General features: G+C 38.2%; 1 protein-coding gene across 24 annotated transcripts in view; it reads right to left on the bottom strand.

The window, feature by feature from the left end:
• The window catches only part of CELF2 (CUGBP Elav-like family member 2), a 702,444-nt gene that overhangs the window by 478,466 nt on the left and 196,494 nt on the right, over positions 1-27,484 (bottom strand). Inside the window, exon 1 of one of the 24 annotated variants that reach the window (XM_040343373.1) lies at positions 1,562-1,799. The exons of the other annotated variants lie outside the window; for them this stretch is intronic. The gene's annotated coding sequence lies outside the window, so the exon portion shown is untranslated. Of the gene's footprint in view, positions 1-1,561; positions 1,800-27,484 lie in introns of those variants that run through there. 24 annotated transcript variants of the gene reach the window in all.

Here is a 27,484-nt window from a genome sequence, read left to right as displayed (position 1 = left end):
TGACATGCTACTTCTTTAGCAAGCAGCATTTATAGTGTAGTAGGCCATATGATAATGCACTCTCTGGGATGCAACACTGGTTTCATTGCCTAACTAGATCTATGCATGTGTGTAGAGGTAAGTTTTTTTTATAGCATTAGGCAGGTGTATTTTCATTTATCAACATGCATTTCAGTTGTGCGTTTATATACGTTTTTGACATGAATTTCCAATGAGTTTTTAAAATTAGGATCTGGAATGAATAGAGTTAATAGCCATTGTAAAAGTTTTATTTATTTTTTAATTGCTGTTACCTGCTGTAAATCATCAGGTAGTCATTGAGAGTATCATGGTATCATTTTAGTAGGCATGTATTAGATTTGGCTGTATGAATTCATTAGAGTCACCTGGTAGACTATGGACTAGATTCAGAAAGCCCGCCGTAACTTTGTGCGGGCGTAGCGTATCTCAGATACGCTACGCTGCCGTAACTTAGTGAGGCAGGTTCTGTATTCAGAAAGAACCTGTGCCCTAAGTTACGGCGTAGCGTAAATGTGCCGGCGTAGCGTAAATGTGCCGGCGTAAGCGCGCCTAATTCAAATTGTGAAGAGGTGGGCGTGTTTTATGTAAATAAAACATGACCCCACATAAAATACGTTTCTAACGAATGGCGCATGCGCCTTCTGTGAACGTATCCCAGTGCGCATGCTCCTAATCACGTTGCAAATAGTCAATGCTTTCGGCGTGAACGTAATTTACACAAAGCCCTATTCGCGAACGACTTACGCAAACGACGTAAACGCCGTAAAATTCGACGCTGTCCCGACGTCCATACTTAACATCGGCTATGCCTCATATAGCAGGAGGAACTTTACGCCGGAAAAAGCCTTACGTAAACGACGTCAAAAAATCCGTTGGGCGCACGTACGTTTCTGAATCGGCGTATCTAGCTCATTTGCATATTCTACGCGGAAATCAACGGAAGCGCCACCTAGCAGCCAGCGTAAATATGCACCCTAAGATACGACTGCGTAGGAGACTTACGCCGGTCGTATCTTAGCAACATTTAAGCGTAGCTCAATTTGAGTATACGCCTAAATATACGACAGCGCGGATTCGGACTTACGATGGCGTATCTACTGATACGCCCGTCGTAAGTGTTACTGAATCTAGCCCTAAGTTTTGAACTACTGAAAGTCATAAAACGTGTACAGTAACCCCCATTTTACACCAAAGTTTAAAATTATTAAGAACAGCCTGTCAGAGTAAAATAAACCAATGGAATTGAGATGTTAGCAGATCAGTATGCCAATTAGAAGATCATAGCTCATATGTGTGGTTGGGATGAGTTACTGGCAATATATGAAACAATTCCCATTGTATGCAAAGCTAGGATACAATTACATAATCTTTAACTGACAAAGTCAAAGCAGCAGATAGATATATCTGTTCAAGAAAATAGTTTTAACAAGAGAACGATACATTCCTGTTGCATACCATTGTCGCTAGCATCCCTATTCATAAATTACAACAGCAAAAATGGCATTTGTAAGAAACAAATAGCAGTATAAAAGAAACGTACCTTTCCGACTGTCACCGGCCCTGAATTTAAAACAGGTTCTACCCTATAGCGTGCAGTTTCCTCTCACTACAAGTTCCTCTTTTAGAGATAGAAACACTTTCAAGCTTTTCTAATACGATTTGTCAGTTTCTGCCCAATTAGTTGGATTTCCAACCACAGCCACTGTGTCTACTAATTAAAAAAATGGCATTGCTCTCTGCAAAGTACAGGACTGCAGGAAGACTCTAAATAGCACAGCAGTGAGAAATGATGAAATGAGCAGATCCGGTTGAATGAAATGAGATGTGGTTTTGAAATCGCCTTGCACAACGGATGTGCTTTGTTAAACTTTTTTTCTTTGTCTTCTTGGTTACTGTTATCTTCTCCAACCCTTAGCTCATTCGAGCAGATACCTTTTAACCCCTGTCACATTGAATGTGGCATGCTCTTCATTCTAGAATCGTACAGAACATATATTTCCTCTTTTGCTTAAGGATCTGAATTTGTTATACTCTGCTGTATTTTGCCTGTCAGTGTTGAGTAGCCTTTTTAAAATACATGCCGCAAAGACCACCATAGCGTAACAAACCATGCTAACTAATAAAAATCATTTCTGTAACTCGATGAAGCTGACAAAGATCAATGTATGATTATATATTATGCAATTAAGTGAGAGAGGTTATCGTTTTGTCTATTAGGTTGATTCTTTTTTTTTTAATAAATGAAGGTAATGTCACATGGTCACTTTCCAGACCTAAAGTGGATGTAAACCCGATTCATGAAATTTGAGCTGGGCACATATATCTGCAGTGTTTTGTTATCTCCTTTCAATGAGCTAAGTCTAAGGCCGCGTACACACGGTCGGACAAAACCGATGAAAATGGACCGAGGTTCAGTTTCATCGGTCCAAACCGACCGTGTGTATAGCTCATCGGTCTGTTGTCCTTCGGTCTAAAATTTTAAAACATGCTTTAAAATCGAACCGATGGCCCGCTGCCGCTGTACTGATGGTTAGTACAGAAAGCATCGGTTCAAAACCCGCGCATGCTCAGAATCAAGTCGACGCATGCTTGGAAGCATTGAACTTTGTTTTATTCAGCACGTCGTGTGTTTGACGTCACCGCGTTCTGACCCGATCGGTTTTTGGAACGATGGTGTGTACGCACATCAGACCATCAGGCCACTTCAGAGGTGAACTTCATCAGTTTGGAACGACCGTGTGTACGCGGCCTAAGGTGTTCAGTATGATGGTGGAAAGCTTACTGAGGAAAAACAGGAAGTGAGAAATTCAGAGAAAGAAAAAAAACATTTAGAAGGGAAATCGAAGGAAAAGGTAAGTGAACCCACAATGCACTAGCTTAAATGAACCTATTTAAAGTTTTAAGTGAACCGTCGGACCATTCTCATCGTTTTGGAACGATCGTGTGTACGCGGCCTAATAGCTCTCTTCTGAACGGTTCCTCTGTTATCAGCCTGAGAACTCCTGACATATTTTTTGACTTTTTAGACAAAAGCAACCTGAGTCTTTTGTCAAAGGAGGTTGCTAAAATAGAGTAACAGAGAGCAGCTCCTATTACAAAACAGCTCTGAGGGTCTCTGCCTATGAGGAGAAGGGGTGTGTACCTTTCCTCCAATCAGCAATTTTAGCTATCTTGGCTGTATGCCCAGACATCACATTCTGTGTTAACCATGAAGAGAAAATCTCCTAACAAAATCTGAACATTCTAAACAGTATATAAATGTGAACACAGCAGATATACATATAGTATTGACCTTTACATGCACTTTAATGACATCCCAGTCTTAGTCCTTAGGGTTCAACATTAATTTGGCTCACCCATTGCAGCTATAACAGCTTCAACTCTTAGAAGGCTGCCCACGAGGTTTAGGAGTGTGTCTATGGGAATGTTTGACCATTCTTTCAGAAGCGCATTTGTGAGGTCAGGCACTGATGTGAACGAGAAAGCCTGGCTCACAGTCTCCACTCTAATTTATCCTAAAGGATCGGGTTGAGGTCAGGCCAGTCAAGTTCCTCCACCCCAAACTTCCTCATCCATGTCTTTATGGACCTTGCTTTGTGCACTGGTCCAAATAATTTGGTGGAAGGGGGGTTATAGTGTGGGGTTGTTTTTCAAAGGTTGGGCTTGGCCTCTTAGTTCCAGTGAAGGGAACACTTAAGGAGTCAGCATACCAAGACATTTTGGACAAATTCATGCACCTAGCTTTTTGGGGACAGTTTGGGGATGGACCCTTCCTGTTCAAACATGACTGAGCAGCAGTGCACAAAGCAATGTTCATAAAGGTATGGATGAGTGAGTATGGGGTGGAGGAATTTGACTGGCCTGCACAGAGTCCTGACCTAAACCTGATAGAACATCTTTGGAATGAATTTGAGCGGAGACTGAGCCAGGCCTTCTCGTTCACATTAGTGCCTAACCTCACAAATGCCCTTCTAGAAGAATGGTCCAACATTCCCATAGACACACTCCTAAACCCCATGGAGTTCATATTCGTGTAAAGGCACTCACCCCAATACTTTTGGCAATATAGTGTGTTTCTCTTTCATGATAGGCTTGCTGTCATCAAACACATGCATCCATTATCTCCTACATAGGCAATTACAGCACTGTTTTATTGCAGCATGCCAGGCAGTAACATATGTTTTTGATATGAGCACTGTGGCAGTGTCTGAGTAAATGGTTCTTGCTTGTTTTTCTAAAACTTGGTTCTGGTGCTACAAACCATGGTTGTTTACCCCAGCCACTTTTTGATTCCTGTTGTTCATTTACCCTTCCTTTTCCTTCTACATAAATGCCACCTGCCCTAGCCTGTGCTTGTCATTTGATGCTACTCTAATGTTTTCTGAGCTAATTGCCAGTTTATAGACTCTGCACTTGCCTGACAGATTTGTATTTTACCTAATTTGCTTTTCAGATGTCACATGTGTGGCTGTCTTGTTATGCAAGTGTATGTAGTCCTCTTTTGATCTAGTGACAAAGTGACCTTATGAAGCTATTCAGCTTCAGATACTTCAGATTCCAGGGATGCATGGTTTATGTAAACAATTCTTGGCAGTCCTATTGGACACCTATGTGTACACCCATGTGTATGTGACTAGTAATGAACAGGTCAATTGGAAGGCCAGAGGAACATGTGAATTAAGAATATTTTTAATATCCTGCATATAAGCAGACTGGTCTTGCCAGGTTCAAATACAGTTCACAATTTATAAATCCTTGAAATTCTGATTTATGTGATTCCTTATAGATCAGCAAATGCAGAAGAGCATGGTTTACTTCCTAATGGCCCTTGGCCATCCTAAAGTAGAAATTCACCCAAAACCTAACTAATGATAAGCTGACTGATGGTCTGATGTGCCTACACACCATCAGTTAAAAAAAACGATCGATTCCAATGCGGTGACGTAAATCACAACGACTTGCAGAGAAAAATTAAGTTCAATGCTTCCAAGCATGCGTCGACTTGATTCTGAGCATGCGCTGGTTTTTAACCGATGCTTTTGCATACTAACCATCGGTTTTGACCTATCGGTTAGGCGTCCATCGGTTCATTTTTTAAGCAAGTTCTAAATGTTTTGACCGAAGGATAACTGATCGATGGGGCCCACACACAATCGGTTTGGACCGATGAAAAGGTCCTTAGTCCATTTTCATCGGTTTGCACCGATCGTGTGTACGCGGCCTAAGAAGCCACTATTAAGCCGCGTACACATGACCGTTTTTAATGTCAGGGAAAAAACAACATTTTTCTCAACGTGATTCTTGTCAAGCCTGCCTTGCATACATACAATCGTGAAAAAAAAATGCTTGAGCAAAGCGCGGTGACGTACAACACGTACAATGGCACTATAAAGGGGCAGTTCCATTCGGATGGCACCACCCTTTGGGCTGCTTTTGCTAATTTCGTGTTAGTAAAAGTTTGGTGAGAGACGATTTGTGCTTTTCAGTTTTTGTGCTTATCAGTCTTTTACAGCGTGACGAATGTGCTATCTCCATTACAAACACTAGTTTTACCAGAACAAGTGCTCCTGTCTCATAACTTGCTTTTGAGCTTCCCCTTTTTTTTCCCGTCGTTAAAGCCTACACACGACCATTTTTAACGACGTGAAAAACAACAACATGAGAAACGATGACGTGAAAAACGACAACGTGAAAAACGACGGCGTGAAAAACGTTGACGTGAAAAACGCCGAGAAAAATTAGAGCATGTTCTAAATTTTTAATGCCCATTTTATACAATTAAAAAAATGCTCTAGAGCCTACACACGGGCATTTTTCTCGTCATAAAAAACGGTTGTGTGTATGCGGCATTAGGCTCCAGAAAGTTGATCGTTTATGTGCATATTAAAAGGCGCTAAATGAGCACATGATGTGCTAGTGAGCTCTCTTTAAAGATCAAACTATATGTATATATTCAACAAGCGATTATTCTGCTTGGATCATTCATATTTTTTGCCTAGTTTAATAACTATTTAAAAAAGTCTTAAAGAGGTCTTAAACAGACTGCATGCACATGAAAGTTTAGGCAGACCAAAATAAATGACAATTTAAAGGGGTTGTAAACCCTTGTGTTTTTTTCACCTTAATGCATCCTAACAAGGAGAAGTTTCAGAGGCAGTGCCACCCCTCTGGACCTGGGAAGCACTCTTTGGCTAAGTAGCAGCATATACAGAGTTTGGATGGGGCCACAATGCAGAGCTCACTGCTTATACCACAATGTCTTCCCCATATCTAAAAACAAACTCACAGATTGAAGCCTCATACACACGACCAAGAAACTTGACGGGCGAAACACATCGTTTTGCTCGTCAAGTTCCTTGTTAGGCTGTCGAGGATCTCGGCGAGCCAAATTTCTCCATTCCCGTTGAGGAAAAAGAAGACATGCTCTCTTTTTGGCTCGACGAGATCCTCAACAGTTTCCTAGTGGAAAAGTGTACAAAACACGGTCGTGTGTACGAGGCCTGAGTTTTTAGAGACTGGGTGACACCAGATGCTGTGGCATGGCTCTTGACCAGGAAAGTGTTCAGCCGCTAACACAGTACACAAATGTGTAGAAAGTAACAAAAGCTGAGTCTAGTGCCAGAAGGTCACATTCTAGCCAAACCCTGAAATCTTTAGTCCATTGGGGTCCAGGTATGGTCTCTAAATATATTTCTGATGATATACAAATCCAGAAGGCTGCTGCATTGAGATCAACTTAAAGTAGCTTATTTTTACTGTAAAAGATAGGGGAGTTTAATTCTGCTTTAAGGCTGTCAGCAGATCGACCTTTACAAATTTTACAGTGCCTAAAAATGCCTAAAATGGAGAGCAACTGAGCATGTGCAGAGAGAGTGTATTACAGTGTATTACTGGATTTTAAACAGTATAGACAGTTATTTTAATGTTTTACATAGCTATACCTGCAAAGGAGGCCTAAAATGTATCTAGCTTGACTTAGCTTTCTAACTAAAGTGCAACTTTAAGTAGCATATTAGACTTCCTGATTAAAGAGGAAATAAAATCTATGGCTTATTAGGTATGTTAACAGAATAAAAAACTGTTGGAATTTTCCTTAGCAGAGCTGAGGATAAAGTGTTTAGACTCTTAGAACACTAGCAAAAACTGAGGCATGACAGTTGGGGGCTTAATTATTTTAGTTGTTCAGTGTCCAAACCTGTTTCCCTCTAAGGGTGATAGAAAATTAAAAATATTACTAAAAAGTATGTCACACCCTGCGATTTAGTACTTTGTTTTTATTTCGTTTTTGAAATCACCAGATATGTTTATTGTTATTAGCAAGTAAACCCATTATTTTGGTGTTATTTCCCAAGAGAGGAATCAGGGAAATACAAGCAGTTGTCGCAGGAGACAATTCTCCATCTAATGGAAAGGAAGTAAACAGTGTGAGAAAAGGTTGTTAAAATTTGATAGTGGTAGTAAAGTGATTTTCCCACTCACATTATGCATTCCTGATCAAGACTTTAGGCATGAAAGTAAAAGCCATAATCATCATCAGGAATATAAACTGAGTATGCATAAATGAATGAATGCAGTAAACCATTATGGTACTGAACATTATAGATAATATGTCATTTAATGACAAATCACACAGACCAGTGATATGCAGCAAGATGCCAACCAAGGTAACCACTAATTAGTTTTTATTACTGTGACTACACTAACCCCCAACATTTTTGATTGGTTGATATGGGTTACTATGCAGCGTAGGTTGCTTCATTTGCTGGTGTGCAAATCTAGTTTGTAAATATATATCCTGTATCTTATCTTTTTTTTTTATCAAATCATCTTTTTATTTCTTTTATATACAAACAACAAAAACAACATACAAACCAGCCCGTATTGAGAGGGGGAAAAAAAACAATACCCCCACCCCCTCTGTCCCCATGCTCTCACTCCCCCCATCTTTCCCTCATCCAACCTCTCCTTTCTCGTCATACCTCCAAAATATCAAACCACCTTCATTTTCATATTTCCCTAAACAGCCTCTATTTAGGAAACTATACTTTTCCTTAATTAAAGTTTCCCTTACTTGTATTTTCCATTCTGCTACAGTAGGTGGATGTGGTGATAACCACTTATCTTTGAAACCTTTGTGCATTGATTACAAAGGATATGTTGAAGGTAGTAAACAACCCATATCTGGTGATTTTTATAATTATACATAAAGCTCTTCTGACCTTTCATATTTTCACTGTCACTAATGTGCCCTGACTTTCTTATATTCAGGGGAATGTATAGTACTAGTGACAGCTTCCTTGTCACACATGTAATTACTGTAGCTTTGATGGTAGGAAGAAGTGCAGATGGCTGTTTAATCATAGTTAAAAGTAAATCTTTATTGGGTCCATCATTGCTGATTGCCTCATGAAATTGGCAGTTGCCTGATCGTTATGCTGATCCACTGACCATGAACAGATATGCAGATCAGGAAAGTGAAAAAAAGTCAGGTGTTATTATCTGCAAACTTGTTCTGGGTTAGATATTCAAAGTGTTGAAGCTAGTGGGTTAGCATAACAGAGACCCCCCAAATGGATCTCCAGTTGAACGCCACATGGTATGCCAAGTGTGCCTGGGTCAGGTTGCATGTAATCCAGTCCTTGCAAGAGCATCCTGTAGGTACCCTTGCTTAACCCCTCCAGGCATGAAAACTTGAAAGAACTATATGCACAAAAATTAGCCAATCAAACTTTTTAACCACGTTTCCTTTACAAAAACCAGTGCCTTAATTAAGTAACTTGGAGACTGAAAGGTATAGTGCAGTATTAACATTTTTGGAAGTTAAACAGTACATTTATTTACACTGGTTCATTCTGTATATTAGACCACTATTGGTGGAATAAATGAGGAGGGCGAATTAATCTTGTTCCAAAAGAAAAACAGTCTCTCCCAAAAAGGGGGATCTGAGCTCTATGGATTGAATTGAAAGGTATCATATGACAGCAGGCATTATTTGACAGTATGTTTCAAACCCGAAGAAAGCACCATTAATGCTTCTTGTTTACATTCAGGTGGTGCATAAACCACTTGCCGACCAGGCTTTTTTTTAGCACTTTTTGTTTACCAGTTTAAATCAGTATTTTTTTGCTAGAAAATTACTTATAACTCTCAAACATTATACATTTTTTAGCAGAGACAGCAATTTGTATGTAACACTGTAGCACTGTATTTGCACAGCAGTTTTGCAAATGCAATTTTTTGGTAAAAAATACACTTTTAATGAATAGAAAAAAAAAGAAAATAAACACAATATTTACCCAAATTTGTTTGTAAAATGTGTAAGATGATGTTACGCTGCGTAAATAGAAACCAGACATGTCACGTTTTAAAATTGCGCACGCTCATTGAATGGCGACAAGCTACAGTGATTAAAAATCTCCATGGGGACCTTTTAAACATCTTTACAGGTTACCTGTTTAGAGTTACAGAGGAGGTCTAGCACTAGAGTTATTATTAACATTTACATATGAGTGCATGGCTCTTTTTTTTTTTACACTGTCTGTTTCATTTATTTATTTTATCACTTTTATTTCTTTTCAAATGAATGTAAACCTTCTTTGTAATATAAATAGTGATGACAGATACCCTTTATGAAGAGATCTGGGGTCAAAAGACCCCAAACCTCTTATTTGCCTTTAAAAGCAAAAGATCCCCAATACTTTCAGCCTGGACCAGAAGTGATGTCATGAGCCACTAGGAATGCTTTTATGAGAAAGCCAGCTGCGAAAAACGGTACAGGTGGTTAACACGTAAAAAAATTCACATTTTGTTTGTATTTAATGTGCAAGAACAATACTCGTTTAAAAATAGTTTAAATGTAAATGAAAAATATAAAAGATGGTCTTATGCTGGGTAAATAGATACCAAACATGTTGCAATTAAAAATTGTGCACGCTTGTGTAATGGCAACAAATCATGTAAATGTTACTGTCCAACATTTTAAAAGCTTTGCCAGGTTACCACTTTAGATTAACAGAGAAGGTCTAATGCTAGAAATACTGCCCATGATCTGATGTTCAGATCATAATATCTGATAGCACACATGGGACAAATTTTCTTTTAATTATAATTTTTGTTTTTACACTATTACTTTACATGTTTTTTTATCCCTTTTATTGTTGTCACAAGGAATGTAAACATCCTTGTGATAGCAATAGGCATGAAACAGGTACTCTTTATGGAGAGATCTGGGATCTAAAAGAACCCAAATCCCTCCTCTGTTCTTAAAAGCATTCAAAACACTACGATCATTGTTAAAAAGCCAATCCCAGTCGGACAGGAGAGCCCGAGCAAGCCGCAGAAAGTGGGGGGAGGACCCCTCCCACTACTTATAAAAGCAGTCAAGCAGCTATTTAACCCCTAGGGTTGCTTTTACAAGAGAGCCGACCCAAAAAATAGTTCTGGGATGATGCCTGCAGCTGCAGGCATCATCCTGGTATAACCATCTGAAGTCCAGCAGCATATGGGTACGTCACTGGTCCTGAAGTGGTTGAATGTATTTTATAAATGTAAGCAAGGTAACTATCTCAATCTGACTTGGCATCAGCCTTTTGCAGTCCCTGTACAGCAGAGTCTAGACTGGCAGGGGGAGAAGCAACACAAGGAGCCAGTCAATTATGCTGCATGGCTCATGATAGGAGAAGAAGAGGGACAGAGAGATGAGCTCATTGGTGGTGTTCTGTCTATTCTTTTACCTTCTACTCACAGGCTAGGGAAGGGACAAGACCTGTAACTGTTACTTATCTCAGAGCTGGATGGTGTAACATCACTGGTGAATGGAGTGAACCACAACTGCAGTTAGCAAGGATTTCAATGCGATTCTCTATGCGACAACTCAGTATTGGGCCCCAGGCGTCACTCCTCGCAACAGGAGTTTGGGAGATCTATACATCATCTCTGTGTCACATAAAGAAAGGCTTGAGCAAATAGGCATTGACGCATTACAACATGCGACCAGAGCTTGGCGTTTAAAAATATAGTTCAAGGTCAATATTCCAATACACCTCAATATGCAAATTATTATCAGTAAGGGACCTCAGGCGTCACTCCTCACAAACAGGAGTTTGGGGGTTCTCTACATCATATCACTTTAAGCATATAGGGATGTATTAGGCCACTAATGTTCAAATAATTAGGACAAGGCCTATAAGCAATTTATACTTCTGTCAAGCACGTAGTAAATATGAGTTGTAGTAACAACTAATAGTTGCGTATGAAAGACAATATAGCACAGGTACTTTGAGAGTTCACGTAGTAATACACAAGTTGTAGTGGCAACTACTAGTTACATATGAGAGGCAGTATAGCTCAGGTACTTTGAGAGTACATGCAGTAATTAGAAGTTGTAGCAATAACTAATAGTTACTTATGAGAGGTGAACAAAGCTCAGGGTATTTGAGTGTAGATGTCCCTTTAAGATATTCCTTAGGAGACAGTCCTTTAGCACAACAATATATCCTAATTATGTTTATAGTCAGAAGGCATGATAAACAATAGCAATTGTATAGCTGGCACATAAGTAGCAGATCTTGCTATAGCACTACAAGTAATACAATAGCTACTTATCCGTTTTGCAGGCTTCAGGATAGGCAATAGGGATTCTTTGGTGAAGGATGTTCAGCAAGAAAATCTCTAAAGGTTTTCCCCAGCAATGGCTCCCAGTTGCAATAACTGCAGATGCCACTAAAGGAGTAGTTGAGGCTGGAGTGATCTTCCAGGATGGGGAGCGATGACACCCTTCTCTGTAGCGTGGCCGAGCTATGGCTGACAATAATAGAACGAGGCTTGTGTCTAAGCTGAGTGCCTTTATAGGCCAGTAACCAGCTGTAGTGCATGGCACTTAGTTTGAAAGAATCGCCATTCGCCGGCGCACTTCCGCGTTGCAGGGTGGAACGCACGGGGCGCTGCACGATGACGTCATTGTGTGGACGCCGTAATGCGTTCCAGGGCGGAACGCAAGCAGGAAGTAACAGGCGCGCGGAGCACCTGTTACAGTTGGACAGACATATAAATCCCTTGACTGGTAAAACAGCTCCCATATATGATTTGTATCTTTCTATTTAGCTGTCTGCCTGGAGTTCAACTTTACCAATGAAGACATACATGCTTGAAGCCCCTCCTGTATTTATAGATACTAAAATAGTATGGTTCTGTAAGAGTGAAAGTATATTCTATGGTTTTCCCTTGTTAAGCCCCATGCACACTATCAGTTTTCCTGTAAGTTTTTAACTTCAAGTTTACCAAAAACTTGCAAGGGCCTGCCTAATTGCATATGAATTGAAGCTCTTGAGATTTGACCTCATATTAGATGGTTTTGGTAAACCTGAAGAGAAAAACCTGCAAAAAAACTGATAGTGTGTATGGGGCTTTACAATAACATCAATGAGCACAACATACCTTCTCCAATATTGAAATGGGACTTGCTGTAGAGTTTAGCCTATGGCTCTGAATATTTATACAATGATGCAGTAGGCTTTACTCCTCCGAGATGCACACCGACTCACATTTCAAAGAAACACATGCTTTTGTTAGCTGAGCATCCAATTGGCTCATGCACATTTAATATGCACAAAGTGCATAGATCTATACAGCTGAATCAATTCAACATTCACTTTATTTGTTCACCGACTGCCTACTTGCATTCTGAAGAGTGTGTTTTTCTCATTGTTACTACGTGTGAGTACTTGTGGTTCATAGACTGAACCCTATTGCCCCTGGAGAATGTTTGTTCATCTGTTTATCAGAATGTAATTACTGAAGCACATCCACCAAAACTGGAACATCCAGACAGCCCAATATTCTGTGCTCTCATTCCGTCTTCTCTTCTGTCCCCCCTCCCCGCAGAAAAAAACTCGTAATCAGCTTGTCATTCTTTATAACAACAGTTTTTATAATCTGAGGATGGCACAGAACAGTTCTTTTATTGGATCTTGTGATTTTAAAGACAACTGGATTTAATTTACTCTGTGAAAACATGCAGACAGCTGCTGCTTCAGATTCAATACCTCAAATGCAACTCTTCAATCTGTGTTCTATTGAAGCACTGGAATTAGCTCCAGGTAAGGGATGAATTCACAGGTTCAAAGAGTGTTTACGAGGGGGAAATTAAGTTCTTTAAAGGTGCAGTCACTTCTCGCTAGACACAAAGCAAATCATTTATATAAATAGCACAGTAAGCCAAGCTATTTTTTTTTGCCAGACTTGATTTTTATGACCTAGTAACGTTAGTCTGAATTTATGAAAGCATGGCGAAAATGTTACCAATATTCCTTTGCGTTTAAGAGCTAATACGAGTCTTGCTTTTAAAAAAACGAATTTGAAACCCTGGATCCCAAACAAATTGGGCTACCTGACCTGAATTTGTATACACACACACGCTATAGTTTAAATACATCAGTGTACACTGATTCAAGATGCCACATTAATGGATTTAGCTCAGCCTTCATTTTGAAAAAGGAAAGCCCCATTGGTTTTATTTATTCTAACTCCTGTGTTCAGACAGCATGGGTTTACTTCACCTACCCCTATTCTGGTTCTATAAGCTTCTCAAAATCGTTACTTTGGGGAAAAAGGCCTCTTTTCCATGAAGCAGCTTGTTCATCGAGATGCTTTAAGATGCTCTACAAGATATTACCGTCTTGCGCGTGTTGGCTGACTTCAAGTCTTTGTGACATTTGGTCACATGCCCATATATCCCACATATCTCCCCTATGTGTCACTCTCTCCATTGAACCCTAAACTCCCTCACGTACACAGATTATTTTACAGGAACGGGACAGGAAAAAGATTAGGCAAGGCAGTGGAGCCATGCTAAATGTCTACAAAAGCTGCCATGACAGTAGCATCCATTCCTCACCTTGCACACAGTGTCAGAGCGCTAACAACAATGCCTGGTCTGCCGGTCTCCTTTTTAACCTTTAACATGCTGCAATTTCCAATGGGACCTTTGCTTTATTTAAATTTCTTTATTTTCTCTTTATTTTAACTTCTTTTATATTTAATGCTTCTGTCCCATGCACAGGGAAGCTTAGGTACAATTCTGGGAAGTTCAGGTCAGATTCAAGAAACCTATAACTTGGTCATTCTTCTGTTATTCTTTATGATATAGAAGTACAGTATATCACCGTTTTTCACTGCCGGGTATGCACCCAATTAGTAAGATAATAAATAGTGTGTAATACATGCTGAACTATATTCATTTGCTATCTCTTAATCTCACATCTAAAGTAGCTTATGTGCTTCAACCATCCATGCAAACAGTCAATGTAGCATATGTGCTAAATGCTCTAACCAGATCACAAGCTGCAACATTTTTTAAGAAATGCCCTCAAAGCAAAGGTAGTGTAATCAGCAATCAACAGCCCTAATTCATCCCAAAACAGATGTTTAGAAGTTTATTATTAAACAAATGATGGTCTTGTACTATCTTCTAAGTGCTTGAAGGCATAAATCATTTCTTAATTCAAATGTAGTGGAGAAGAATTGCTTACTTGACATTTTCAGAGACAAGACGTGCCAGAAGCTTCATTCTAGTCTCCACATCTTGATACATTGCCAAGAAAGATATGTCTTAAAAAACCTACATGCTTTGGGTAAGGTTATTGTACAGGAGTTGTATGCTCACATATAATTACATTCCCTTACAATGGTTGTTTTAGTTATCACAAATAAAATAATGTAAGTTTTTTTTTGTTTTGTTTTTATAGAGTTATTTCATTTAAATGAGTGCTAAAGCTTTATTCCTCTGGAAGAAATGCAACCATGTCACATAAAAAACAAATCTTGATCTAGAACAAGTCATTGCACTCTGCTGTAATGGCATTTTATTTTTGTCTGTTAGCAAGACCATGGAGCTATTTTTGATGCAGATAGTCAGTGCTGAATAACAATAGCTCTGCACAGAAAACAGCTGTGGCTTTTGCATGAAATTATTTACAGCAACCGGCCCTAGTTGTTCTTTAAACATCAGTAAGATACACTGACCATATACTAAGGGCTTTCCCATAGAATCTACTGCTTTTGGAAAGTAAAAAATAGTGTAAGAATTAAAATGAGTGCTATAAGCATTACGCCATGTGTCTTACATGAACAGCTGCTAATGTTCAGACTGGCATTTGCAGGAGGCTGAAAAAATGTAAGAAATTAAAAGATAAAAGGTTTTGTATTATTTGAGCTACAGGGAGACTTGTGGTTCTTTCCAGATGCTCCTCCACACCTCACCTTCCATTTATGTCCATTGCAAGATTTACTAAAAAGTGTTAAAATGGGGGGGGGGGGGGAGCAGTAATACAAAAATAAAAAACACACTCAGAGGCAAGCTTCTGGTCGATAAAAAAAAACAAACACCATTTAATGTGGCTATGTATTCGCACACAACAAAAAAATCAGTAAATGTATGTAAACATTCAAAAAGTATTAGCACTGATCTGTCTTAAAATTAGCCTCCTGTTATCTCCTGTACAGTAAAAGCCAGTAGACTGGGTAAGAAAAATCAATCAGCCCATGTTGCATGCATGTATATACCGTATGCTGGCATGGGATACCATTAATCTGCTGCTGCTATTGCATTATTGCCAAATCACAAGTTGGGGTAAAGAGGTGTTCAAGCTGCATTGGTTAATTGCAGTAGAGAATAAGCAAGGTAAGTTTGATGACTGTTTTGACAAATTGACAAATCTTGTAGTAGGCAAATCAGTCCTCAAATATATGACTGTTTGCCAGGAGTTCAGCTTTAACAATGTTAAAGTGTGGCCCCATTAAGCCTCTGTGCATCATCGACTGTTGAATTGCAAGTGTAAGAGGATGCTGAGATGCCAAATGTTTAGAGGTACTGTATAGGTCTTAGAATCTCTCATTAACTACCTCTGCCATAAAGACGTAAAATTACTGCCTGCACATCATCAGCTGGAGGGATACTTTTTACCACGCCTATATGGATGGGTGTTCCTGTAAAGAGAACACCCCCAATAACTGTGTTACTTAGGGGTTATTATACAACAGAAAGCAATGATGATGCATGGGTACATCTGTCATGGCAGAGAGACAAATTTGACAATTTTACGTAAACAACATACTGTAAGTGTATTCTAGTTTGGAAATTGTGGTCATAAAAATAATCAGTGTTTTGCACATGCAATAGGTTCACTTTACTTCCGCCTCTCCCAGATGCATATGCGGGTTTGTCCTTCGCTCCTTACTGAGCAGAGTAAAGATGTGAGAGCCAGAGTTGCTCCAGTTGGGGTCTAAAACTGGACCAATGACTCTGTCTGACCCCATGTGGCAGAGCTCGGACAATCACCAACCACATGCTACTGAATACCAGGTACTACATTTTTCCTTCACTTCCACTAGTTGAACAAAGCATTTTTTCCATTGTCCAGACACTAGATATCTAACTTCAAATTAGTCACACCGTGTGCCCTTTTTATGCAAAAGCTAAAGGAGCATAGCATTACATTTTACTCACAGTACAGCTCTGCTCAACATAATAATGTCAATTTTCATGAGAACTGAGAATTGTGTTAAGGAAAAGACTATATGATTTTGAGTGATTGGTACTCTGGAGGGGTTGAGAGCTGCTATCTGGAACTGAAGCAAGCATGACGGAGGTGTTGACAGTTAGCAAAGGCTTTCACTGCTTAGGTAAACCAGTGTTTGAAACACATCCTTTGTTAGCACAACCTTAGATTTAAGCTTTTTCCTTCATTGCTGCCTCCTCCAAAGCACCAAAGCACTAATTTGCTTTTGGATGGATTACAGCATCCAGACCTACATGATTTTTGGACAGTCTCTTTAAGATTATGCAGATGACAGATGCATTCATTTTAAACTTCAAAAGAAACGATTAGAGAGTACAACAAATGGAAACAAACCTGCTTCAATGTGTAATGATTTTTGCATTGTGCTTATTCTCATTGCCAAATCTCTTTCAGGACAGACAAATGAGAAATCAGGAAACATTTTCTATACAAGTGTGCTGGAAAACCTTAACCCATTCTGCATTTTTAATAGTTTTTCTATAATGAATGTAAATGCGTAATTCATTTTGGAAGTATTATATTCCTTCCATTTGATTTCACCTTTAGTGAAAAGCCTTTTCTTTGTTAAGCGTAACCAATATCAGTTTTCTAAGCTGACATAGAGGTAATGGAAAGCAACAAAGTAAGGGGATGCTCCCATGGCTTCACAATGTGTGCATTTGTTATTGCCAAGAGGAACATGTTACCGTTTAGCTCTCTTTAACCTCTTGTGGACTGGCTGCTGTGCAACTATGCCTGGTCCACTCTTACATTGCTCTGGGAGGATATACTGTACATTCTCATGGAACTGTGTTCCTCCGCACATCTGCGATTGGACACAGCAGATCACCAACAAAAACTGCAGAGCCAGTGAGAGTGGCTGTGTACCACATGATCACGGTGACCAATCGCAGCATTACAGAGTGTAAACACAGGCTGAATACCAGTTGTGTCTCACTTACTGACCAATTGGTGTGTGAGAGTAAACAATGCATACTGTCCACCAGCTAAGTACCAGTGCAACACAGTACAGTGCCAAGAGTAAGAAAACACACCCTTGTACTGTTCTTCACCCCTCCCCTGTATATGTCAGCCCCATCTTGTCTCTGATGTAAGTGAGAAAATAAAATATTTACTGGCAGGATCAACAGGTAATAAATCTATGTTACAGGGGGGAAATGTTAATGACTGAATCATATATGTCATTTTTTATTTTATTTTGCCTATAATTCCACTTTAAGATGGATGGTCTGATGAGGCAACTGTCAAATAATCCTTACAATAACATATGTTTCGTTAAAAGGCACACTTACATCACCAGAGCATGCATGTACATGCCTAAGGATCAAAAAGATTGGTGATACCCCCTTATTCTGGTTACTTTATTTGGTAAACAGACATACATGAATAATTCCAAGCCAAGCTAACCATTAACTTACCTAACCAGAGTGTCAATTCAAACCTGAACATAGCAAAGCTGTTGTCCAAACCAGTCAATCAGCTCATATCATCAGGAACACTGTGGTGTTTAGCAAATTAGCTATTTTTATGAATATGTTGAGTAGAACATGTACAGTCTTCCAAAGTTTGTGGAATAGAAGGCAAAGCATGTATGTAAACCCAAGCCATTATGTTAAGTTTTGGATTGAGTAGGCAAGAGGTAGGACCATGTCTTATTTTTATTTATTTTTTGCTACCTGTGTCCGGTGGAAAAGGTTTTACTTCACTTTTTTTTATCCCAGAGACACAGCAAATGGTAAAAGAAAATCTGTTTAAAGAGAGGGGAATTCCTTTCTGTTTTTATAACAAATTAAAGTGGAGTTCCACCCATAAATATAACATTACATCAGTAGTTTTAAAAAAATGTCATTAGTCCTTTAAGAATTTTTTTTTTTTTTTTAGATGCCTTAAAAGTGTTGTTGCTTGGCAGAATAGTTAATCTTCCCACTTTCTGCACCTAGGTGCTTAAGCTTCCTAACCTACACCGCACAGACTCCTGGGAATGTAGTGGGTGTAACTTTCCAGGAGTCTGTGCACTCCCCAGTTTCGAAGAATCATGTGACTTGGACAGTACAGGTGCTGAAACCTGATCTGAAACCTATTACACTGCTTGTGCAGCACTGAGCATGTGCGAGATCTGCAAGGCTGAAATACAGGAAGTCATACAGTCTGGCTTCATGATGTCCACACTTAAGATGGCCCCAGTCAATTTCTATTTTATAAAGTGTCTAAATGCTGTAACAACCTAACAAAACGGACCTAAGTTTACAGACTAACTTTACTAGAATACATTAAGCTTGTGTATTACAGGGGTATTTATATTTAAAAAGTGAAAATGTGGCCAGAACTCCGCTTTAAGCAATGTTGGGTTTCCCATCACTTTCTGTACTGGAGGCAACAACATCTGATAAGGGTTCTATTGCCTTTTCTACATTTTATCCCCCCCCCCCCAAAAAAAAAAAAAGTTTTGGCTTTACAAACACTTTGGGGTTAATTTACTAAAGTCATATAGGTTGTGCACATAAAAAGATGAGTTTCTTTGCCTAAGCTTGGTGAATAAAGTACAGCTCTGCCTACTTCCATCATCCACTCATTTGTAACTAATGTCTTTTTTATTTTTCGTACATGTGATTGGGTATATTTTACAAAGCAAATTGTCACTGTGTTCATTAAGCTAAGTGAAAATTCCCCTGCAAAGTGAACATGCTCTACTCATTTAGTAAATCAACCCATTTAAGTCAAAGCAAGTTATATCACGTCTTCTCCTCTTGCCAAGTACTTCTAATATATAAACAGAAAATGTACTGTTGGCACACTGGGATGACAATAATACTCATAAAGTCTAATAAATACAATCATAACTTGGAATTTTGGTTGGGAAACCTTACTGCTGAAATCTACAAAATATATATAAAGCTCTATCGACATAAATATCAATTTGAGGTCAACTTTTAAACTAAGACCATTCATTAATACTTAGCCAGTCTAGTCCTAATCTCATTATTTTGACACTAAAAGTTACATTTGAGATTCAGTTCTTTATGTAAATGGCTAAAAATCCAGCGATGGCTGTGAAAATAGAACAAAAACAGCGTTGCACATTGTTGCCCAATGACATCATTTTCTTATTTTTATTTCATAACCTGCAGCAGTAAAATGACAGCTAGAATTTGTCTGATTGATAAAACCAATTCAACTGCCATTTGAAGTGATGACTAAGATGAAATTGGTTACTATTGGCAAAATACATTTTGTGCCAATTGTTATATGTAACAGCATAATGTAGGATGTTAGTCCATTGCTTTAGAAGGTGGACATTCCATTTAAAGTGTAAAAAATAACTACACACAATAATCTATAAAAGTGTATTAACAGTAATCAAGCTTACTTTTTCACAAGTTTAGTACCAATTAAAATTGCTAATGTCAGTTAACTACCTAGTGTGGCACAATATACTGCAATGGCATTTCGGCATGGAATTTAATTGGTATCTACAGTAGGTAAAGAACAGTATGCACTTTGATTAAATGTATTCAAGTAGCTAATTTTATTACACATAATGTAAATTAAGCAGCTTGCATTCTGAAAATACATGAACATGGACTATAAATATAAATTAAAAGGCTATATGCCAGAGATAATTATCATTACTAATAGAAAACCTAATATATCTGTAATAATAAAGTTTTGAATGATAATCATGCAAGTGCTTTTGTGAGAATGGTTTGAAGAATGACAATGCCATTTGGCAGTGTTTGAGTAAAAGTTGTTATTCTAGCAGTTTGTAACCGACTTGTCTTATTGGGATGCCTTTTTTAGTTGTCCAGCATTCCACATTGCCTGCCTGAAAAAACTTGATGAAACCGGATGATATTAAATTTTCATGTTTCTCTAGCTGCAGCTAAAAACTATGCTGGCACATTAAATATTCACTAGTAAATAAGAGACATTTTAGTGACACTAGCTGGAAATAGGCAAATGGAATGTCACATTCATTATAAAATATAGTTTAAATAAATAAAATGCCACATCTTTTTATTTTTTGTTATACTTTACAGCGATAGACTAGTTGGGGACAGAACATATAATAGTGTTGATTCAGTAACAAAATGCTCCATTAAAACCAGATTTGTTGTAACCCACAAAAACCTATGTGAGCTATGATTTGATTAATATTGCCCTTTGCACCATGTTGTTAACTACATCTACATGTTTATTTATACTACAATACCTGACAGCAAGAACCCATGTAATGTTCTTTGGAGAACATAGCCTCTGGCAGAGCAAGTTACATTTCAAAAACAATTACAATAGTACCCAAATTTCCCTATTTTTTGGGGGTTTTCCATATTATTAATAAATTGATTATTTTATAATATCTACAAGGAAAACTCCATATCAGTTTAAAGCATATATGCTTAGAATCACTGCCAAAATACATTATGCACCATCAATAGCACTGTTTATTGTGACAACACTGGGGGTAGGTAATGGACTGGCCATTGAGCATTCCAAGTTGCAATGGCAGACACACAGGGGTTGATTTACCGGAGAGTGCAAAATCAGGTACAGCTGTGCATGGAAGCCAATCAGCTTCCAACTTCAGCTCGTGCAATTAATCTTTGACAAAAAAAATGAAAGCTGATTGTGCACTTTCTAGTTTTAGTAAATCAACCCCACAGTGGTAGAGAACTAGGATATCCTCTGCAGCATTACTTTGTATGTAAAACCAATCCAATTTCAAAGACGGCTGATAGACACCTTAGTATCAGGTGATGAATTCTTGATTGTTTATGACAGGTGCACATTGAACCTTCAGATATTAGCAAATGTGGATATGGTACCTGATGTACTGTAGATGTCATCACTTCCAAATCTATTGGTTTGCAAACAAACGTTAAAAATAAAGAGGATTTCAAAGATAGATTCTAATGGCATCAATCCATTGTGTATTACTGATTTTTCAAACACATCAGTAAATCATGGGAATGCTTTCATTTAGAAGTGCACAGCTTTATATTTGTGTCAACCACAGCATTTAACGGCAACTGGACAATGCTGCTGAGAGGATATACATTCTGAACATCACAATCAGAATCTTTCATGTTACAGGACTATTTTATAGCCCGAACAACACATTAAAGAGCTCTTACATGTAACTCTGAAAAGCATACAGGGAATTTTAAAGAAGCTATAGCAAGTGACAAACGTGTTGGCTTTAAAATATACATTTAGATTTAAATGGCTAATAAAATGCCCTGCCCCATTAATATATTACAAGATCCTAAGTACAGACCAACAAAATATATGCATAAAGAATTGTGGGAAATCTGTATGAAACTACTCGCTTATTGGTTAGTCTCTCCTTTTTTTTTTATTCATACGAAAAATAATAAATAATGTTACACATACACTATAAAGTAGTAATGTTCCTTACGATTTTATTTTTTATTTTTTTGGAGCTGGACATGATTTCCAGTATTGGTTAGGTCAGAGTAGTTCATTGTGTTATGTACATCATACTTGGCATGTGTTGATTCCAAATGATGTCATCAAATTGAATCCATAATACTGTAATAACATTACACTCATGAGTATCTTTAACAAGCACAGGGATACTATGCCTAAATGCCCAGATTAACAGGGGTGGGATGGAGTTTTTCTGTGACTCTAGATGTATCAATATTCAGTTACACTAAATGTCCCCATCTTTACCTATAATAAAACTTTACCAATGGTCTAATACTTTGGGAGTCCTTCAGAGTTTTGAGCAATAAGACTTCAAACTAATCTTAAAATGCTTGTAGTTTTAGTAACTAGCAGAATGGATGAATAGGACAGAGTAGCTCCAGAATGCATGTTTCAGTCCTTATAATTGAAGCAGGTTTTTGTCAATTCCTGTTAGCAGTAATAATCTTGTGGGCAACCTTGTATGTTTTAGGCTTCTCTTGAGCCAAGGTTGGCAGCATGCCACTCTTGTTAACTGGGGAGCAATACCTAAATGCATAACCGCATAAGAAAATATACAGACTGAAAGTGCTGAACTGCTGATACACAAGAATGCCAAAAGGTTTATGATATACAGCTTTCCTAATATTAGCTACTGCCTGTCAACTCATTGAAAATACATTCAAAGAGCATTTTATATAATCTAATAATTTCAGGTTTACAGCTCAAAGTGATTCCATATGTTTGAGCCCATACCAGTAAGGACCATATCCAGGCAAGAGTTGCTGACTGCTATATTATGTTATTTTTGTTCCAGTATTCACAGGTGATAAAACAACCAAGAAGACAACATGTCAGCCACATAGCTTTGTATGTGTAATTCTTATGCTCCCTTGTCTCTTCACCAGCAACATATTCCTACATATCTTTTGTGCTGTTGCCTAGGAACCGATCTGTTCTCTATGTTGTTTGGCATTCTGTCACTTCCTTCATTCCATCTGGTCATGTAACACTTCACAGTATTGAGGAGGGGCAACTCTGCCTATGAGGTCAAGGAATATATAGGTGACACATATTAAGCATTAGCTATATTCTTACACAAACTTTTAAAATATTAGAATATTAGTTATTTACTTTTAGCAAATTACCTCTTTAAAGTCTATTTAGGGAAAAAAAAGATATTTAAATACATATTTTATATAAAAAAGGGGGGGTTTTATAAATTAGCATAATTAATAGTAAAACAATCAAGTGTGATCAAGTAGGCCCTTTACAAAATAATCTGGAGTGGATGACTGAGGAGAAAGAGAAGGCACATTTATGAAATACCTTCTTCAGTTCTGTGTATACAAAGGAGCATAAGGAAGCTTATGTCCTTAATGGGGATGGTATTGACACAGCCACAAATGAACCCCTATGGCTCAAAATTGATATGGTCCAGAAATAGTTAGACAGATTAAAGGTGAATAAGACCAAATAGAATACACCCATGTCCTAAATGAATTGAGCTCTGTCATTTCAAAGCCATTGTTTCTAATTTCTAGGGACTTTTTATTGACTGGCATAGTACCATTGGATTGGCATAAGGCAAATGTGGTGCCTATGTTTAAAAAGATATCAAAGTCTTTACCAAGTAACTATAGACCTGTTAGTTTAACTTATATAGTTGGGAAGATACTGGAGAGTTTAATAAAAGACCACATAGATAAATCAGTTTATAAATGCATAGAAAACTGTTTAAAAGACCAAATTCAGCGAGTAGTGGTTAATGATTTATACTCTGAATGGTTTAAGGTTATCAGTGGTGTACCCCAAGGTTCAGTTTTGGGACCCTTACGTTTTAGCATATTTATTAACTATATAGGGTCTGGGATTAAAAGTAGTATGCCGATGACACCAAGCTATACATTGGACTTACATCCTTACAGGATGCCTCCAACTAACAAGCTGACCTCATTGCACTGTTTAATTGGGAAACTACTGTATGTGAGAAATGATGTATAATGTTAATAAATAAAACATTTTGCACTTGAGGGATAAAACACGCATGCAACATACATGTTAGGAGAAGAACAGCTGATCGAAAAACAATGGTGGAGAAGGATCTGGGTGTTCTGGTCGATCATAGGTTTAATAATAGCATGCATTGCCAAGCTGCAGTTTCGAAAGTGAGCAAAATCCTTTCTTGTATTTAAAGAGGTATATACTACAGAGAGATAGAGATCTAATTTTGCCCCTGTACAAATCATTAGTAAGACCTTATCTGGAATATGCAGTTCAGTTTTGGACACCGGTTTTCAAAAAGGATATCGGAGTACTGGAGAAAGTGCAGAGAAGAGCAACCAAACTTATAAGAGGCATGGATGAGATTAGCTATTTAGTAGAATTAGCTGAACTGAATTTATTCTCTCTTGAGAAGAGGAAATTAAGGGAGGATATGATCAACATGTATAAATACATACGTGGTCCATATAGTGAACTTGGTGTTAAGTTATTCACTTTAAGGTCATCACAGAGGACAAGGGGCATGCTTTACGTCTGGAGGAAAATAGAATATCCTCCAAATACAGAAAGGCTTCTTCACAGTAGGAGCTGGTGATGCAGGGAATTTCCAATTGCCTTATGGGGGATCGGGAAGGAATTGCATCAGGCGTTATTGAGTTTTCTATCCCTTCCTCTGAATAAACTGTGAGTATAGGACTGTCCATTTAGGATTGTATTGTATTGTAGAATAACTAGTTTTTCCCCTTCTAGTAGTTCAACTGGATGGATTTGTGTCTTTTTTGCAACCAGACTATGTATGTAACTGTGTAATAGTACTAAAAACTCCTCTGTGGAAAAGGTACTTGGCTTGAAAGTACTGGTCAATGGTGCTATATGGCTCAAAATAAATGAAACCATTATTAATTTAACATTTATTAATTCAAAAAAATCACAAGAATTCAACTATCAATACAATTTTTCTAACATTAAAATGATTTATAGAATTGTGGTGTGTGGCCTCCCCTTGGTAGGTATTTAGAACACACCTGATACAGCTGTCACCTAGGAAAGTTAGTAGGTGCCTTTTCTCCAGAGGCTGGAGTGGTACATCTTAATTTTAAATTATTAATATACCGGTAGTTGAATATGAACAGTAGCATTTTCAGAAATCTATCATGGAGGTAAAATGCAATGTGAGTTAAAAATATATACAAGCCCATGCTTGCTTTAAATAACTAGTCAGGTTCAAGAAAGATTTTGTATTTTAGGTATTTAAAACACACACGCACACACACACACACACACATTTAAAATAAAGTCACTAATTTAACAGCCCTCAAAGGTCTAGTCAAAATAACACATGCATTATAATTGTCTAGGCAGGCCTTTTAAATTTACTAAATATTTGCTGGGTTATAACTGAACAAGTATACTATCTCACCCAACATTGCCTTACACGCTGTCATTCTACTGTGATGACTATTTTAGCATTTCTGCAAGTTATCTAGTAAATTGATAAAGTTAATATGATGCAGTTGAAGTGGTATTGCTAAACGTAAGCATGTGTCATTCAACTGAAAGCAGTATTAAACCCAAAAGCAAACCTTTAATATAGTGCAGCTTACCAATTCTTAGATGTGAGGGCTGCATTAGTTTAATTTTTAGGCTTTCTTTCCGTTATTTTCATCTGGTATTCAAGCCAGAACAACTGTTGTTTTTCATGCATGGTATAAACCACTTAACACTGGCAGGGGTGGTTAAAGTGATCCGTTTTTAGTTATTTGTGTAAAACCTTTATCCCAGAAGGAAAAAAATGTTTACTGTAACTGAATATAAAGTGGGAGATGGCTTCAATTTGTCAATTGTTCTAAATCTGTGAATACATTTAACACTACTCTCCCCCCGGACTGACAATGCTGATGCCTGCTGTGCCTACTATGCTCATACCTTCAGAGTTGTACCTTAGTAATACAAGAGTTGTGTTAATGGCCAGATCACCAAGGTGAAAACAGAGGGGGGGAGCCAAAGAATAGAAAACTGATGAAGCCATGAGTTGATATAGTGTGGTCATTTACCCCGTAGGATCCTAACGCGCTTACAACCTAAGGTCCCTAACACACATTTATACATATACTAGGGCCAATTTAGACAGGATCCGATTAACCTATCAGCATGTCTAGAGTGTGGGAAGAAACCCATGCAGCCACAGGGAGAACATGCAAACTCCAGGGATCTTGATATAGTGCGGTCATTTACCCAGTAGGATCCTGACGCGCTTACAACCTAAGGTCCCTAACACACATTTATACATATACTAGGGCCAATTGAGACAGGATCCGATTAACCTATAAGCATGTCTAGAGTGTGGGAGGAAACCCATGCAGCCACAGGGAGAACATGCAAACTCCAGGCAGATGGTGAAGTGGTTGGGATTTGAACCAGCAAACCTTTTACTGCTAGGTGAATGTGCTAACCACTACACCACTGTGCTGCCATGTAAGCTGCAATATACAGGGTGGGCCATTTATATGGTTGGTGATATTAACTTCCTGTTTGTGGCACATTAGTATATGTGAGGGGGGAAACTTTTCAAGATGGGTGGTGACCATGGTGGCCATTTTGAAGTCGGCCATTTTGAATCCAACTTTTGTTTTTTCAATAGGAAGAGGGTCATGTGACACATCATACTTATTGGGAATTTCACAAGAAAAGCAATGGTGTGCTTGGTTTTTACGTAACTTTATTCTTTCATGAGTTATTTACAAGTTTCTGACCACTTATAAAATGTGTTCAATGTGCTTTCCAGTGACATGCGGCGAGTGCTACGCTGTGGGCTCTTGCTGAATGAAGCTAGGACAGCCACTGATGTTTCTTCATTAGACCCCTTTCACACTGTATACGCCTATAGCGGAGTGTTATAATCGCGGTAAAATCGCAGTAAAATAGTGGCGTTTTACCGCGATTTTAACGCTCCGCTATAGACGCATCCATTGTGAAAGGGGTCTAATGAAGAAACATCAGTGGCTGTCCTAGCTTCATTCAGCAAGATCCCACAGCGTAGCACTCGCTGCATGTCACTGGAGGGCACATTGAACACATTTTATAAGTGGTCAGAAACTTTTAAATAACTCATGAAAGAATAAAGTTACGTTAAAACCAAGCACACCATTGTTTTTCTTGTGAAATTCCCAATAAGTTTGACGTGTCACATGACCCTCTTCCTATTGAAAAAACAAAAGTTGGATTCAAAATGTCCGACTTTAAAATGGCCGCCATGGTCACCACCCATCTTGAAAAGTTTCTCCCCTCACATATACTAATGTGCCACAAACAGGAAGTTAATATCACCAACCATTCCCATTTTATTAAGGTGTATCCATATAAATGACCCACCCTGTATAACACAGTTTTTTTAGGTTTCTAGATTGTAAGCTCTAATGAATAGGACCCTCTGATTCCTCCTGTATTGAATAGTA

The sequence above is a fragment of the Rana temporaria genome, chromosome 3 (genome assembly GCF_905171775.1).
Source record: "Rana temporaria chromosome 3, aRanTem1.1, whole genome shotgun sequence".
Classification (NCBI taxonomy): domain Eukaryota; kingdom Metazoa; phylum Chordata; class Amphibia; order Anura; family Ranidae; genus Rana; species Rana temporaria.
This window is presented reverse-complemented; position numbering and strand designations above follow the sequence as displayed.